The 12,687-nt window shown below is 36.2% G+C and overlaps 1 protein-coding gene across 1 annotated transcript in view; it reads left to right on the top strand.

Moving 5' to 3' along the window:
* LOC111159961 (lamin tail domain containing 1) overlaps window positions 1–12,687 on the top strand; it is a 98,611-nt gene that overhangs the window by 25,142 nt on the left and 60,782 nt on the right. The window lies entirely within an intron of this gene.

Genomic DNA, 12,687 nt, shown 5'->3' with positions numbered 1-12,687 from the left:
ATCCAGCAAGGCTCTCATTAAGAATGCAAAGAAAGGGGCACCTGGGTAGCTCAGTCATTAAGTGTCTGCCTTCAGCTCAGGCCACAATCTCAGGGTCCTGGGATCAAGCCCCACATTGGACTCCCTACTCAGTGGGAAGTCTGCTTCTCCTTCTCCCTCTCTCTGCCTGCCACTCCCCCTGCTTGTATGATTTCTATCTCTGTCAGATAAATAAATAAAATCTTTTTAAAAATTAAAAAAAAAAAGAATGCAAGGAGAGATAAAGAGCTTCCAGGACAGACAGAAACTGAAAGAATATGTGAATATTAAACCAGCCCTACAAGAAATATTAAGGGGGATCCTGTAAGCAAAGAGATAACCCAAAAATAACATATACCAAAAAGAAACATAGACAATCTACAGAAACAAGGACTTTACAGGCAATACAATGGCACTAAATTCATATCTCTGAATAGTTACACTGAATGTAAATGGGTTAAATGCACCAGTCAAAAGACATAGGGTATCAGATTGGATTAAAAAAAAAAAAACATCAATATGCTGTCTGCAAGAGACTCAGTTTAGATGCAAAGACACCTCCAGATTGAATGTGATGGGGTAGAAAATCATATATCATGCTAATGGACATCAAGAGAAAGCTGAGGGGGGAATCAATTCTTATATCAGTCAAATTAGATTTTAAGCCAAATACTAATAAGAGATGAGGAAGGACATTATATCATACTTAAAGTTATGATATAAGGTATGATATAAAGGCATGCTGGTTCTATCCAGCAAGAAGATCTAACAATTGTAAATATTTATGCCCCTAACCTGGGAGCAGCCAATTATATAAACCAATAAATACCAAAATTAAAGAAACACGTTGATAATAATACAATAATAGTAGGCAACTTTAACACCCTACTCACAGCAATGGACAGATCATCTAAGCAGAAGATCAACAAGGAAACAAGGGCTTTGAATGACACACTGGACCAGATGGACTTCACAAATATGTTCAGAGCTCTCCATCCTAAAGCAACAGAATAAACATTCTTCTCAAGGGCATGTGGAACTTTCTCCAGAATAAATCATATCCTAGGTCACAAATCAGGTCTCAGTCTATACAAAAAGATTGAGATTATTCCCTGTATACATTCAGACCACAATGCTTTGAAACTTGAACTCAATCACAAGAGAAAATTTGGAAGGAACTCCAACACTTGGAGCTTAAAGAAGATCCTACTAAAGAATGAATGGGTCAACCAGGAAATTAAAGAAGAATTTTTAAAAATTCATGGAAACTAAAGAGGTTCAAAACCTCTTTACAGCAAAGGCTGTTCTAAGAAGGATGTACATTGCAATACAAGACTCTCTTAAAAAATTAGAAAAATCCCCAATACAGAAGCTAATCTTACACCTAAAAACCTACAGAAAGAACAGCAAATAAAGCCTAAACCAAGCATGAGGAGAGAAATAATAAAGATGAGCACAGAAATCAACAAAATAGAAACCAGAAGAACAGTAGAATTGATCAACAAAACTAGAAGCTAGTTCTCTCAAAGAATTAATAAGATCAATAAACCTCTGGCCAGACTTATCCAAAAGAGAAGAGAAAGGACCCAGATTAATAAAATCATGAATGAAAGGGGAGAAGTCACAACCAACACTGAAGAAATACAAATATAAGTATATATTATGAACAAATATATGCCAACAAATTAGACAATCTAGAAGAAATGGATGTGTTCCTGGAAACTACCAAAACTGAAACAGGAGGAAATAGAAAATCTGAACAGATGCATAACCAGCAAGGAAATTGAAGCACTAATCAAAAACCTCCCCCCAAAAATTAGTCCAAAGACAGGTGGCTTCCCATGGGAAATCTACCAAATATTTAAAGAAAAATCTACATATTCTACTGCAACTCTTTCAAAAAATATAAATGGAAGGAAAACTTCCAAACTTGTTCTATGAAGCCAGCATTACCTTGATCACCAAACCAAAGACTCCATCAAAAACGAGAATTACAAACCAGTATCCCTGATGAACATGGATGCAATAATTCTCACCAAGCTACTAGCCAATAGGACCCAACAGTACATTAAAAGAATTATTCACCACAACCAAGTGGGATTTATTCCTGGGCTGCAAGCATGGTTCAACATCTGCAAATCAATCAATGTGATAGATTACATTAATAAAAGAAAAGACAAGAACCATATGATCCTTTCAACTGATGCAGAAAAAGCATTTGACAAAATACCTCATCCTTTATTGATTAAAACTCTTCACAGTGTAGGGATACAGGGAACATACTTCAATAGGATAAAAGCCATCTATGAAAAGCCCATGGCAAATATCATTCTTAATGGGGAAAAGCTTGGAGCTTTTCCCTTAAGGTCAGGAGCACAACAGGGATGTGCACTCTCACCATTATTGTTCAATATAGTACTAGAAGTCCTAGCCTCAGCAATCAGAGAACAAAGAAATAAAAGGCATCCAAATTGGCAAAGAAGTCAAACTCCCTCTCTCAACAGATTACGTGATACTTTATGTGGAAAACCCCAAAGACCCCACTTCAAAATTGCTAGAATCATATAACAATTCAGTAACATGGCAGGATACAAAATCAATGCACAGAAATCACTTTTCTATACACTAACAATGTGACTGAAGAAAGAGAAATCAAGAAATCAATCCCATTTACAATTGCACCAAAAGCCATAAAATAGGTATTTTATTTAGGTATAAAGAATAAACCTAACCAAAGAGGTAAAGGATCTGTACTCTAGAAACTACAGAATGTTTATGAAAGAAATTGAGGAAGACACAAAGAGATGGAAAAACATTCCATGCTCATGGACTGGAAGAATAAACATTGCTAAAATGTCTATGCTTCCCAGAGAAATCTACACTTTCAATGCAATCCCTATCAAAATACCATCAACATTTTTCACAGAGCTGGAACAAACAATCCTAAAATTTGTATGGAACCAGAAAAGACCCCATATAGCCAGGGGAATGTTGAAAAAGAAAACCAAAGTTGGGGGCATCACAATGCTTGACTTCAAGCTATATTACAAAGCTGTGATCATCAAGACAGCATGGTACTGGCCCAAAAACACACATAGAACAATGGAACACAATAGAGAGCCCAGAAATCAACACTTGACTCTATGGTCAACTAATCTTTGACAAAGAAGGAAAGAATATCCAATTGAAAAAAAGACAGTCTCTTCAATAATGGGTGCTGGGAAAATTGAACAGCCACAGGCAGAGGAATGACAATGGACCATCCTCTTACACTATCCACAAAGATAAACTCAAAATGGATGAAAGACCTCAATGTGGGATAGGAATCCATCAAAACCCTAGAGGAGAACATAGGCAGTAACCTCTTTGACCTCTGCCACGGCAACTTCTTTCATGACACATTTCCAAAAGCAAGGGAAACAAAAGCAAAGATGAACTTTTGGTACTTCATCAAGATAAAAAGCTGCTGCACAGCAAAAGAAATAGTCAACAAAACAAAGAGGCAATCCACAGAATGGGAGGAGATATTTGCAAATGACATTGCAAATAAAGGGCTGGTATCCAAGATCTATAAAGAACTTGTCAAACTCAACACCCAAAAAACAAATACTGCAGTCAAAAAATGGACAGAAGATATGAACAGATGCTTGTCCAAAGAAGACATCCAAATGGCCAACAGACACATGAGAAAATGTTCCATGTCACTTTTCATCAGGGAAATTCAAATCAAAACCACAATGAGATACCACCTCACACCAGTTAGAATGGCTAAAATTAACAAGGCAGGAAACAACAAATGTTGGCGAGGATATGGAGAAAAGGGGAACTTTCTTACACTGTTGGTGGCAATGCAAACCAGTACAGCCATTCTGGAAAACAATATGGAGTGTCTGCAAAAAATTAAAAATAGAGCTACCCTATGGCCCAGCAATTGCACTACTGAGTATTTACCCCAAACATACAGATGTAGTGAAAAGAAGGGGCACCTGCACCCCAACATTCATAGCAGCAATGTCCAAATAACCAAACTGTGGAAGAAGCCGAGATGTCCTTCACTGGATGAATGAATAAAGAAGATGTGGTTCATATATACAATGAAATTACACTCAACCGTTAGAAGGGATGAATATCTACCATTTACATCAGCCTGGATGGAATTGGAGGAGATTATGCTAAGTGAAATAAATCAGAGAAGGACAATTATATGATTTCACTCACATGTGGAACATAAGAAATAGTGAAGAGGATCATAGGGGAAGGGAGGGAAAGCTGAATGGGAAGAAATCAGAGAGAGACAAACCATGACAGACTCTACTCTGAGAAACAAACTGAGGGTTGCAGAAGGGGAGATGGGTGGGGTATGGGGTAACTTGGTGAAGGGCATTAAGGAGGGAATGTGATATGATGAGCACTGGGTGTTATATGTAATTAATGAATCATTGAACACTACATCAAAAACTAATGATGTACTATATGTTGGCTAATTGAATTTAAATTTTTAAAAAAAGACTGTTGTACCTCATGAACAGTAGGTGTTTGTTTTCTCTTTTAGATCTTGCTTGACCCTATCCTTCCAAGCTAGAGACAGCCATGATGATGATACTATTGATGTTTAAAGTCTACTGATGCCAAAATGAAATTTCTCTCTAGCCTTTTTACTATGGAAAAAATCCAATGATTTAAAGAAGAAATAGACATAATGTACAAAAAAGCTCCAAGTACCCATTACCCAGCTTCAACAGTTACAAATCATGACCTGTCTTTTTCATCTACATCTACATCCATTCCCTATACTCTGTATTATTTCGAAGCAAATCCACACATCATCTAATTTTATCTAAAAATGCCTCAGTATGTATGTCTAAACAATAAGGATTCTCCTTAAAGAATACAATCATAATATCAAACACACCTTAAACATTTAATAATTATTCCCTAGTATTATTAAATATCAGGTTGATTTTGTTGTTGTTTTTGCTGCTCTTACCTATTGTCAGGTAAGTTATATAAACCACATGAATGTACCAAATGGTATTACAATTGATAATGTAATTTTTCTAAACTGACAAACAACTCTCAGAAAAGTCCTGTACAAACCAACATACACCCTTCCCTCAGTGTGAACAATAAGTAGTTACTTCCTGGAAATTTTGGTATATATTTAAAGTGTGAAAATATTTTATATTTATATGTAATATGGAATTGGGCATTACACTCAGATAATTATAAATTATTTTTCAATGTATGAATGTCTGGAAAATTGTGTAGTATGTGGGAAAATTATTTGCCACATTTCAGATAGCGTAGAATTTCTGGCTCCTGTCTGCTAAATGCAGGAACACCCCCACCAAATTGTCATGACTACTGTGACTTTCCCTTCACATTTACGAAATGCCTCAATGGTTCAATCCGTCCCCTACTGAGAACCACTGACTTAGTTTGAGTAGCTGAAAAAAAGGAAATTGATTTTAGTTGCATATATGCTATAATTTTAGGAAAAGAAACAAGGAAAAATCCTACATGGGAGATGACTGTTAGAACATTCACAAATTTAAAGCTTTTCAAAGTTTTTCTCAGTTGATGGAATTTTGTTTTTCCATACTATGTTGGAAAATGTGAATAAGCTGATAAAACAAATGAGGTCATAATGACTTCATGGATATACATAATTCAAGTACAGAAAATTCCAACAGCTAGGATACCATCCAGATAGGTAAGGAAACTGGAATAGTGGCAAGAAATAATAAATCCATTTTTACTTATTTTCTAAGCATAATTATAAATTTGTAAATCTCTGTGCTATGTTTATATAATTGGCCCACAATCCTAAAAGGATTTTGCTTCCTTTTTAAAATAGGGAGAATATAGCCAAATGTTTGCCTTCCTCTAGCTTACTTCTTTCATTATGTAGTATACTTCTTGTCCTTTTTTAACTCATTTTTAAAATTGAAGTATAATTAATATGCAGTGTTATATTAGTTTACACTTAGTGTATAATATAGTGATTCAACAATTCTATACATTACTCAGTGCTCACAAGTGAACTCCTAATTCCCTTCACCTGTTTTACCCATTACCCAACCCACCTGCCCTCTGACAACCACCAGTTTGTTCTCCATATTTAAAAATCTGGGTTTTTTTATTTGTTTGTTTGTTTCTCTTTTTCTTTGTTTAGTTTCTTAAATTCCACATATGAGTGAAATCATATGGTATTTGCCTTTCTCTGACTTACTTCATTTAGCACTATATCCTCTAGATCCATTGATGTTGTTTTTACAAATGGTAAGACTTCATTATTTTTTATGGCTAAGTAATAGTCCATTATATGGGTGTGTCTATTCCATTATTATATATTATATAATTCATTATATATTATATACATTCCATTATTTAGTATATGTATTCCATTATATATGTGTGTATACACGCACACACACATGCACACACACATGCACGCACTACCTCCTCTTTATCCACTTATATTTTATATGTTGATGGAACTTGGGTTGCTTCCATATCTTGGCTATTGTAAGTAATGCTACAGTGAAGAGAGGGTGCATATATCTTTTCAAATTATTGCTTTCATTTTGGGGGGGTAAAAAGCCAGAGGTGGAATTACTGAATGATATGGTAATTCCATTTTTAATTTTTTGAGGAACTTCCATCCTGTTTTCCAAGGTTGCTGCACCAGTTTGCATTCCCACTAACAGTGCACAGGGTTCCTTTTTCTATACATCCTTGTGAACACTTGTTGTTTCTTGTGTTTTTGATTTTAGCTGTTCTGACAAGTTTAAGGTGATATTTCATTGTGGTTTTGATTTTAATTTCTCTGATGATTGGTGATTTTGAGCATCTTTTCATGTGTCTATAAGCCATCTGTATGTCTTCTTTGGAGAAATGTCTTCATGTCTTCAGACCATTTTTAATTGGATTATTTGTGGGTTTTTGGTGTTGACTTGTATAAGTTGGTTTGTGTCATGAATGGATGTTGTACTTTGTCAAATGCTTTTTCTGCACCAATTGAGATGATCATATGGTTTTTATCCTCTTTTTTTAATGTGATGTATCACATTGATTTGTGAATATTGAACAACACTTGAATTCCTGAAATAAATTCCACTCGTTCATAGTGAATAATTTTTTCAATGTATTGTTAGATTCAGTTTGCTAAATATGTTGAGGATCTTTGCATCTATCTTCATCACAGATACTGGCCTGTAGTTTTTTCTCTTCTGTAGTGTTTTTATCTGGTTTTGTTACCAGGGAAATGCTGGCCTCAGAATGAATTTGAAAGGTCTCCTTCCTCTTTTATTTTTTGGAATAGTTTGAAAAGAATAGTTATTAACTTTTCTTTAAATGTTTGGTAAAATTCACCTGTGAAGCCATCTGGGCATGCACTTTTGTTTGTTGGGAGATTTTGGTTCCTGATTTAATTTCATTACTAGCAATTAGTCTGTTCAGATTTTCTGTTTCTTCCTGATTCAATTTTGGGATCTCTATGTTTCTAGGAATATTCTTTAATAATCCTTTATAATTTCTGTGATGCCCATTTTATTTCTCTTCTTTCATTTCTGATTTTATTTAAGTCCTCCCTTTTTCCTTTTTTGATGAATTAGCTAAAGAGTTTTCTATTTTATTGATCTTTTTAAAGAAACTCTTCCTGGTTTTATTAACCTGTTCTTTTGCTTTCTTAGTCTCTATTTCATTTATTTCTACTCTAATCTTTATTAGTTTCTTCCTTCTGTTGACTTTGGGTTTGGTTGTCCTTTTGTATCTCTTTTAGGTGTAAGGTTAGGTTGTTTATTTGAGATTTTTCTTGTTTTCTGAGGTAGGCCTGTATTGCTGAATTGTCCCTCTTAGAATAGCTTTTACTGCATCCCAAAGATTTCATTTTCATTTGTCTCCATATATTTTTTAATTTCATCTTTGATTTCTTGGTTGACCCATTCATTGTCTAGGACCCCATGTTGTTTAGCCTCCATGTATTTGTGTTCTTCCAGATGTGTGTGTGGGTGTGTGTGTGTGTTCGATTTCTAGTTTCATATCATTATGATCAGAAAAGATGCATGATACAATATCAATCTTTTTGAATTTTTTAAGATTTGTTTTGTGGCCCAACATGCAGTCTATTTTAGAGAATGTTCCATGTGCACTTGAAAAAAAAACTGTGTATTACACTGTGTTTGGATGAAATGTTCTGAATATATCTGTTAGATCCATTTGGTCCCATGTGTCATTTAAAGCCACTCTTTCCTTGTTGATTTTTCCATCTAGATGATCTAGCCATTGATGTAAGAGGGGTGATAAAGTCCTTTACTATTATTGTATTTCTAAAGATTACTCCCTTTATGTCTGTTAATAGGTGCTTTATGTAGCTGGATGCTTCCATGTTGGGTGCATAAATATTTACAATTGTTATATTTTCTTTTTGGATTATTCCTTTTATCATTAGGTAGTATCCTTCTTTGTCTCTTGTTACAGTCTTTGTTTTAAAGACTATTTTGTCAGTATCCCCCAAGTTTCTTTTCACTTGTTTGTTTTTATTTGTTTATTTTTGGTTTTGTTTTCATTTCTATTTGGATGATAATTTTTTTAAGATTTTATTTATTTATTTGACAGAGATCACAAGTAGGCAGAGAGGCAGGCAGAGAGAGAGAGAGGAGGAAGCAGGCTCCCCTCTGAGCAGAAAGCCCGATGCGGGGCTCGATCCCAGGAACCTGGGATCATGACCTGAGCCAAAGGCAGAGACTTTAACCCACTGAGCCACCCAGGCTCCCCTGATAATTGTTTTTTCATCCCCACACTTTTAATTTGCATGCATCTTTAGGTTAGAATTGAGTCACGTATAGACAGCATATAGATGGGGCTTGTTTTTTTTTAATCTATTCTGTCCTCCTATGTCTTGATGTGAGCATTTAGTCCATTTACATTCAACGTAATTACTGATAGGTATGTAGTTTTTGCCATTTTGTTGCTTGTTTTATGGTAGTTTTTGTAGTTCTTCTCCCTTCCTTTATTTTCTTGTTCTCTTCCCTTTTGGTTTGATTACTTTCCTTAGTGATATACTTGGATTTGTTTCTTTTCTTCTTTGCATATCTTTTACAGTTTTCTATTTGTGATTATCATTAGGTTGGTATATAATACCCTATACATATAGCAGTCTCTATTAGGATGATGGTTGCTTAAGTTTGAACCCATTCTAAAAGCACTACATTTTTACTCTCTCCTCCCACATTTTGTATATATGATGTCATACTTTACATCTTTTATTTTTGTTAGTCCTTGACTGATTTTTATAGATATGACTGTACTGTTTCTGTGGTTTAACTATACTGGTTTTATAAGTAATCTACTACTTGTATTATTGTTCAAATGTACCTGTGAAATTTTTTCCTTTTATAATTTTCTTATTCTTTCCACTTGGCTATTTCTTTCCACTCAAAGAATTCCCTTTAACATTTCTTATATGGCTGATTTAGTGGTGATGAACTCCTTCCAGTTTTGTTTGTCTGAGAAACTTTTATCTCTCCTTCTATTCTGAATGATAGCCTTGCTGGATAGAGTGTTTTTGGTTTCAGACTTTTTCCTTTTAGCACTTTGAATATATCATGCCAAACCTCTGGCTTACAAAATTTCTGCTGAAAAAAAAATCAGCAGATAGCTTTATTGGGTTTCCCTTGTATGCAACTGTTTTCTTTTTGTTGTTGCCTTTAAGAGTCTCTCTTTGCCATTACTTTTTGCCATTGTGAATATTATGTGTCTCAGTGTTGGACATCCCTGGGTTTTCCGTGCCTCTAGATCTGGATGTCTATTTCCTTTCCCAGATTAGGGAGGTTTTCAGCTCTCATTTCTTCAAATTAATTTTCTGCCCCCCCCTCTCTATTTTCTATTTCTGGGATCCCTATTATGTGAATTTTACTATCTTTGATGATGTCACTGAGTTTCTTTGATGTATTCTCATTTTTTATTGTACTTTTTTTCTTTTTGTTGTTCAGTTGCTTTGCTTTCTATTATTCTGTCTTCCAGTTCACTGATTCATTTTTCTGCTTTTTCTGCTCTACTATTGATTCCCTCCAGTGTACTTTTAATTTTAGCAGTTGAATTCTACATCATTGATTGGTTCTTTTTTTAATATTTTCTCTTTGTTTAAGGTCTCACTGAGATCCTCCAGTCTTTTCTCACATCCAATTAGTATCTTTATGACTAGTACTTTGAATTCTTTAAGAAGCATCTTGCTCGTCTCCAAATCATTTTGTTGTGATTTTGTCCTGATCTTTCCTTTGGGATATATTCCTCTGCCTCATTTTTGTCTAATTCTCTGTGTTTGTTTCTATGTATTAAGAAAGCCAACTATATCTCCTGCTCTTAAAAGTAGTAAACTTATGAAGAAGAGGTCCTGTTGTGCCCCATAGTGCAATGTTCCTTGTTCACCAGAACCTGTCACTTCAGAGATGTCTCCTATGTGTGTTGCATGCACACTTCCATTGTGGTTGAGGAACATTTGCCTTCAGTCCAGTCAGCTGCAAAGCCATCTTTCTTGTGAGCAGGATTTGGCATCTGTACTATTATAGAGCCAGTCTGGGGTGACTTTGGGCTTGTAATTGGGTCAGACCAGATGCTTGCTATCATCCTGTTTGCCAGAACTATGAATTGTGGCCACACCTACCTGCAGACCTGCAGGACACTGTCCCTGCATTGTCTCCTGAGTGGCTTTTTTTTTTTTTTTTTTTTTTTTAGAATGAGACTAGCTATCAGGCCAGGTATCTGTCCTGAGTCTGTCTTTTTGGGTTGCAGTGACCACTCCCAGCCCCCAATTACAGACCCCTCTCTTTGTGCTGCCCCCTATGAGGTTTTTGTTGGTGGGCTGAGCCAGCAGTCACATCACATTTCCCCCCCAGCCCATTTCTGGGGCTTCAGTGGAACTGGTGTGTGTGTGATTATCTTCCCTTCTCACCAGAGCAAGAGTCACTTTGGAGTGGTGCTAGCCACTGTCAGGGCTGCTTGCAGAATAAAATGCATCAGGTGTAGCTTTGGAAGGATTGAGGTAGGTTGAATGGGACGGTGTGCAGGAGAATGTGGAGGTAGAGCACATAGGTGTTAGCAAGGTAAGTGCCCATCTGCTTGCAGAATGAAACCTGGGCTAAGTAGCAAGTGTTCATGTTGATTCCCACATATGTCTGGGTATCTAGGCTGGGTATAAATGGGGGAATGGTGCCCACCAGCTCTTCTGTTCTTAGAGAAATTTCTTAAAGATTTCTGCCCCTCTAGCACACATTTTGAGATTAGTAAATAAATCTCCAGGTGCTTTTCAAACTGCTACTTATATGCTGTATCTTGGCAGGGTTATGTGTGTGCTGTCTCTTTAAGGGTAGAGACTATTTTCTCTCATCCTCTGGCCCTCCTGGAGCTGATCCACTAATTTGTAAAAGTTCCTAGTGTTAAACCCCAATGACTGTAAAAACTCACAAAGTTGGGACGTCTGGGTGGCTCACTGGGTTAAAGCCTCTGCCTTCGACTCAGTCATGATCCCAGGGTCCTGGGATTGAGCCCTGCATCGGGCTCTCTGCTCAGCAGGGAGCCTGCTTCCCTTCCTCTCTCTCTCTGCCTGCCTCTCTGCCTATTTGTGATCTCTGTCAAATAAATAAATAAAATCTGAAAAAAAAAAAACCTCACAAAGTAAAAAAACTCACAAAGTTAAGCTCTCTGATTTTCAAAACCAAATGTTATGGGGACTCATCTTCCCAGTGTAGGTCCTGCATGTTTGGGATGCCTGGTGTGGGACCTGTTCCTCTCCCTTTCCTCTGTTTGTGGTGTCCCTCTAGTCTTTGTGGTTAGACTCTAAAATTAGGTTATTTCCCAACTGGGGCTCCATCCTTTCACCATTTTCTTTTTTTTTTTTTTTTTTTTTAGATTTTATTTGTTTATTTTACAGAGAGAGTAGGCAGAGAGAGGTGGGGGGAAGCAGGCTCCCTGCGGGGCAGAGAGCCGGATGTGGGGCTCGATCCCAGGACCCTGAGATCATGACCTGAGCTGAAGGCAGAGGCCTAACCCACTGAGCCACCCAGGTGCCCCCCTTTCACCATTTTCTCATGTGGCCTCCTTTCTACAGTTAACTGTAGTGAGTCTATTATGCCAGTCTTCAATCATTTTCTGGGTTAGTTATATTGATGTGGTTGTTATCTAAGAGTATCTGTGTGACAAGGTGAGTTTAGGATCTTCCTATCCCACTATTTCACAGGGTCCCCAAGAAATCGTTTTCTCTTGACTTATTAAAACAGTTACTTTGTTCATTGTCCTTTTATTAAATAATGCTCATCATTCCATGATGGAAGCCATTTTCTAATCCTTATTGGAAGATATTTTATCATTATTCCTTGAAGCAAGAACTATTTATTCATAGTATCTCTCTGGTTCCTGGTACAGAATAGATGTTCATTTAAATATTTATTGAATGAATGTACTCCTCCAGTAATCATATTGCTAATATATCTTATAACTGTGTACAGTGTTAATTTTATTCTTATACCATCATTACCATAAAACATTTAAGTGTGAATCTTTTATTCAAGATTAGAATCTGAACTAACTGATTTCTTCTAAATCATACTGCTGGCATAACTAGAAGAATGTAAATCTCCTGGCTTTGATTTCACTACTTCTATGAATAGC

The sequence above is a fragment of the Enhydra lutris genome, unplaced genomic scaffold, assembly GCF_002288905.1.
Source record: "Enhydra lutris kenyoni isolate GAN:26980312 unplaced genomic scaffold, ASM228890v2 scaffoldscaffold72, whole genome shotgun sequence".
Taxonomy (NCBI): Eukaryota; Metazoa; Chordata; class Mammalia; order Carnivora; family Mustelidae; genus Enhydra; species Enhydra lutris.
The sequence above is the reverse complement of the archived record's forward strand: the minus strand, read 5'-3'. Positions and strand labels throughout refer to the sequence as shown.